We start from the raw sequence: 5,392 nt of genomic DNA on the forward strand, positions 1-5,392 counted from the left end.
GTGCGAGCTGCTCGAGTCCCCGCCTCGGAGCCCTGTGGCTCTAGCGCCGGAGGTCACAAGACTGGGCATCAAGTCACTGGCAGAGGGAGGGGCCCGGGCATGCTTTGTGCCCACTCTAGGTCAGTAGTTGACTCCACTCGGTCCTGTGGCGTCGCTGCGAGTCCGCAGCGTTGAGGTTCTTGAGAGGTGTTGGGAGCATTTCGAATTTCGGTGGAAGAAGGTTCGGGAACAGCCAGTCTACCCTTTTTAACTTCACAGATGGGCCGATGGGACAACAGGTCCCCTGCACTCTGGCTAACCTTATTGATGGGTCAGGAACCCACGGGAGACAGACAGCAGGGGAAGAGAGGAGAACCTATCCCGTTGGCAGGTGCAAGGTTACAGGAAAGGAAAAGCAGAATGAAGGATTCTTCCATCTAGGGCCGTGCTGCTGTGTGCCACTTAGAGGCTGTGAAAAGGTCTCTTTAAAAGAGGCAGCGGTGGGCAGGATTGAAAAGCCGCTGGGGATGTCCGCCACAAGAGACTCTTGTCCAAACAAAGCTGACATCGCCCCGCGGTGGAAGTTTGCATAAGTCTTTCATGCCCAGCTCTCCCGTGGGCTTCGTTTGCTGGAGCCTTCGGTTCCTTTGAGTATTTATAGATAATTTCCTGTTTTCCTAGATAGATTATAGAGCAAGGGTTCTGGGAATGTTTTCCAGTTTTATTTCTTCTTCCCAGAGAATAAGTGAAATAAAAATTTTTGTAGCCCACCGATTCTCTTCCAATTGTTTTTCCAAATTGTTATATACATATGTAAGTGTATACATGTCATGTGTATATGGATACAAATTTACTTATATCTTTCCAAGTCGTTTCTGAGAACCCTGGAGGCACAGTGGATACACGTTTGACTGCCAACCCACCCACCAATCAGAGGAAGCGGTGGGGACCCAATGGGGCAGTTCCATGTGTCCTACTGGTCTGTTGAGTAGGGTTTGGGACTAAATAGCTTTTTTTTTTTTTAATGGAAAAGTAGAGGAAACCCGAGATTGTATCCCAGTCTCAATATTGATCCTGTCAATCGGCTCATTCAGGCTAATTATCCTGGTAGCAGCATTGGGGGGCGGGGGTTAATCACTGGGCTGCTAGGCATAGGTCAGGTTCAAACCCACATGCCTCTGGCAAGATGAGGCTGTCTGCTGCGCTCAGAGATTCACAGACCCTCTAGTGTTCTATCAGAATTGTGTTCTATCATGATGGCAGCGAGAGAAATATTTACTGCTCTCTTGCAAGGATCTCATTTAATCCTCATGGCACCTGGAACTATTGTCCTTCTTATAAGTAACATGGTTCACCAAAAGTCACCAAAAAACCACGTGGCACAATTACAAACCCAGACTGATGTCTGAGCCGACACTTCAAGAACTTACTACAAGCTGGTCAATTCAGTGGCAGAACTGAACTTTGCGGGTAGTTCTCCATCTCCAAAAACCATTGTATCTTTTATACCCGTTGTCCTCAAAACGTATTGGCTTCAGAACCATTCACTCTTAATTACTGAGGTCTCTAAAGAATATTCCTTATGTAGGTTAGATCTTGGGCGGTGCTTACAGGGCACTTGTGGGGTACCAGCCCCCACAATCCAATGGGTCCAAGGGGCGGGTGTGTAATTGAGGATTCAATCAAAGAGACATCAGACAAGATAAAGCATGCAAGTGCTCACCTCCAAGGCTGCCATGACTTCAGGAGCCAAGTCTAGAGAGAGAATATATTTCCAACCAAGGTTTATATACACTCGGGGGCGTGCAAGCGCCCCCTAATTACAGGTAACCACATACGTAACAAAGTGGGCTGTATCCTAACCCTCAAGAAACCTGAGTATATCGCAGGAGTAACAACACCAGGGCCGAGGCAGGTAGGGGGGAGTGGCTGTCCTCAGAGTCTAGAGAGCAATAGTACATGTCTGCTCCTGTAGATAGCAATCAGCCTTGTGCTTGTAAGGGAGCACGCTTATGAGAGGACATAGTAGAGAACATAAGAGAATGTAGTTAGGACTCATCTACAACTCAGAAGGGTGAAGGCCTCCCTCCACCACAGAAACCCAGCCCGCCAGGCGTCATAAAATACGAGACTAAAGGATTCATCTATGTACACTCTTCCCGTTCTCTGCTTCCCACAGCACTCAACTACTAACCTAAAGGTTGGTGGTCAAAACCCGCTGAATGGTGCCGTAGAAGAAAAGCCTGGGAATGTGCTTCCATAAAGGTGATACAGTTCCACTCTAGAATGAGAAGGCCTGGTGTAGTAGTGGTTACGCATTGGGCTGCTAACTGCGAGGTCAGCAGTTTGAAATCACCAGCCAGTGCTCAGAAGAAAGACCGGCTTTCTATTCCCTTGGAGTTACAGCCTGCAAAACTCAAAGGCCATTCTCTCCTGTTTCGTAGCACCATTCTAGGTCGGCATCAACTCAGTGGCAGTGAGACTGGTTAACATGTGGAGCCACAATGAGTCAACTCACTCCACGGCTTGATGGCAACAGGTTTGGGTGTGTTTATTGTTACTTACCTTATTTGAAGTTACAACTGAGAACTTTATTTCTTAAAAACAAAACCATGTAAACCATTATTTTTTGAAAAATACATTTTCAAAACAATTAAAATTGGAGAAAATGTTTAGTGAAAATAGCATTGCCTTACGTGTTTGTAAAATTTAAATGCTTGGCTTAATGTAAAACCACTGGATTTTTATATCTGCTTCAGCAATGATACAATTGTTGTTTTATTATTATTTTTTACAATTGTTTTAATTGAAATACATGGAGAGAATCCAGCCTCACCTTGTAGAAGGGAAAGTATTTTAATAGCCTTTTCAGGTAATTGTATATACTGTCTTTTGACACTGTATTACATTCAGCAATGGTGTCTAATGCCATCAAGTTGACTGCAACTCACGGCACCCCTACCACGTCTTTCTCCCCCGTTGGGCTGTTGGTAGGTTCCAACCTTCATTCTGGTAGCAGCTGAGCACTTGACCACTGCACTACCAGGAACCCTTCAACAAAGGGTAGTTTCCTAAAAGTCAGTTGCAATATGGAATTTGAAAACAAATCAGCAAACCTTTTGTACTGATTCTTTAAAATCTGTTGGTTTATAAATGTTTTACCCATAATAATTTGGAAAAATCTGTTAACTGAGCTATGCCGACTGTCCACATGCTGACACGTTTCATTATACAATATTTAAAATCACATTCACTTTCTTAAAAATCATTACCAATTTCAGTTAAAAAGTATTTCAGTATTGGCCAGCTGTTGAGAGGGATTGACACAAGGGCCCCAACAACGAGCTTAAACGTAAGCACAACTGTGAGGCTGGCGCGGGATCGGGCAGTGTTTCGCCCGTTATACCCAGGGTCGCTGTAAATCTGTAAATCGGAACTGATTTGATGACAGCAACCATAACAACGCTGTCAAACTCACGCACAGTCAAAATTCTACTTTTCTCTTGAAAGGTACAATTTTACATTGGCAACAAGAACTGTCAGTTGTTCTCCATGAAGGAACAAGCTTGCTTTCTTTTTCAGAGGTCTGCTACTAATCCGTTTTCAGTCATACTCACAAAGAAGAATGGTGTCCCATGAAAAAGCTGCCAGTTCAGTTTGCAATTCAGCTTTGCTCCAACGCCTTTTCCGCAAGAGACAACCGTTGTGCTTGAGTGTGCTGAAGTGTTTTATGCATGGAGCCATTTTGTCCCAGAAAATAGGAAGATGTGAGCCGAGGGTCAGGAGTTAATAAAATCAATCATTTTTATTGCTTCAACAAGGATATGCTTAAGTGATTAATGATACTACTTTTATTACAGGTGACTGGCAGTGATGAATATATAATGAGTGTCAATACAGTTTCGCCCCACTGTCTTTATTCATGCTAAGGTGCCAGCAATTTTACTTAACCATTGCTTGATATATCAACAGTGCAAATGTTAACATTGCAAAAAATAAATAAAGGCACATTATGTGTCTCAGTATTAGGAGTAGAGTTTAAACCTTGCAACCCCTAAAAGGGTCTCTAAGCCGTTCTTTTCCCACATGGCATTACTTTACCCGGTACGAGGAGCACCGGCAGTGACGTGCACAAGCAAGAAGTTGCTAACAGAAAGGTCTGCAGTTCAAGCCACCAGCCACACTTTGCAGAAGGATGTGGCCGCCAGCTTCCTAACTTCGGAAGCTTTATGGGGCAGTTCTAGTCAGTCCGACAGGAATGTTAGGAGCAGACTAGAAGGCAGTGGGTCTATCAAACATTTAGCTGCTTGGAGCTTGCAATTTAAAAGCAATGGATAATTCCTATCCTACACACACACACACACACACACACACCCTCCAACTCCTACTCTCTAGGGTTCTCAGGAATTTAAATCTTTTGGGGAGCAGACAGCCTCCTCTTCCCTTCCTTGGAGCAGCGTCGACTAGGCAGCCAGCAGCCTCACATCTAACCCGCAGAGCCACCAGAGCTCCTCATTCCCACCCGCTAGGAGTTCCTAGACTTAAAAGGACAAGCAGGTAAAGGAATAAATATGTCTTGTTAAATGTGTTAATAAAGGCAGATACCAGATCCAGTGGCAGTTGTAAGAGGGAATAATCAAATATCCAGAAATTCTTAGGTGGTACCCCAAAAACTGACTTTTAAACAAACACCAACTGATGATTTAGATCAGCGGTTCTCAATCTGTGGGTCTCGAGCCCTTAGGGAGTTGAATGATCCTCTCCCAGAGATCACCTGAGACCATCGGAAAACACATACATATTTCATGATATATAAAATTACATTGTTTTGTGATTAATCACTATGCTTTAATTATGTATAATTATGTTCAATTTGTAACAATGAAAATACATCCTGTATGACAGATATTTACATTACGATTCATCACAGTAGCAAAATGACAGTTATGAAGTAGCAATGAAAATAATTTTATGGTTGGGGGTCCCCACAACATGAGGACCTGTATGAAAGGGTCACGACATAAGGAAGGTTGGGAACCACTGATTTAGATGGAAGAAATCTGGCCTCCCCACTTCTGAGGAACACTGCCTTGCACAGTATAGATTTGACCCTGAAGGCGGCCTAGTAAGGGTTCCATTTCAGACAGAGATAACATTTTATGGCATCTCTCAAAAACAAACAGCAAAACACTTCTTTTTATTGCGGTGTGTATCAAATCCCTGGTGGGATAAAGACGGGCTTTCCACTCCCGCAGAGTTAGTCTCAGAAACCCACAGGGGCTGTTCTACCCTGTCCCGCGGGGCGCGCTGAGTCAGAACCGGCTCCACGGCAGTTGAGTCATCAGATCTTTTACCAGGAAAGATTTAAAAGACAAAGTCTAAACACTACTTTTATTTTCCTTTCAATTTTTTT

General features: G+C 43.9%; 1 long non-coding RNA gene across 1 annotated transcript; it reads left to right on the forward strand.

Moving 5' to 3' along the window:
- Positions 1 to 34: 34 nt before the first annotated feature.
- Positions 35 to 3,757, forward strand: LOC123521315. The gene is made up of 3 exons (XR_006679768.1): positions 35 to 119; positions 2,424 to 2,524; positions 3,562 to 3,757. It is a non-coding gene; the product is annotated as an uncharacterized LOC123521315 (long non-coding RNA).
- Positions 3,758 to 5,392: the final 1,635 nt, after the last annotated feature.

Source organism: Echinops telfairi, unplaced genomic scaffold, assembly GCF_000313985.2.
Source record: "Echinops telfairi isolate 266 unplaced genomic scaffold, ASM31398v2 ScPeMD7_9;HRSCAF=40, whole genome shotgun sequence".
Classification (NCBI taxonomy): domain Eukaryota; kingdom Metazoa; phylum Chordata; class Mammalia; order Afrosoricida; family Tenrecidae; genus Echinops; species Echinops telfairi.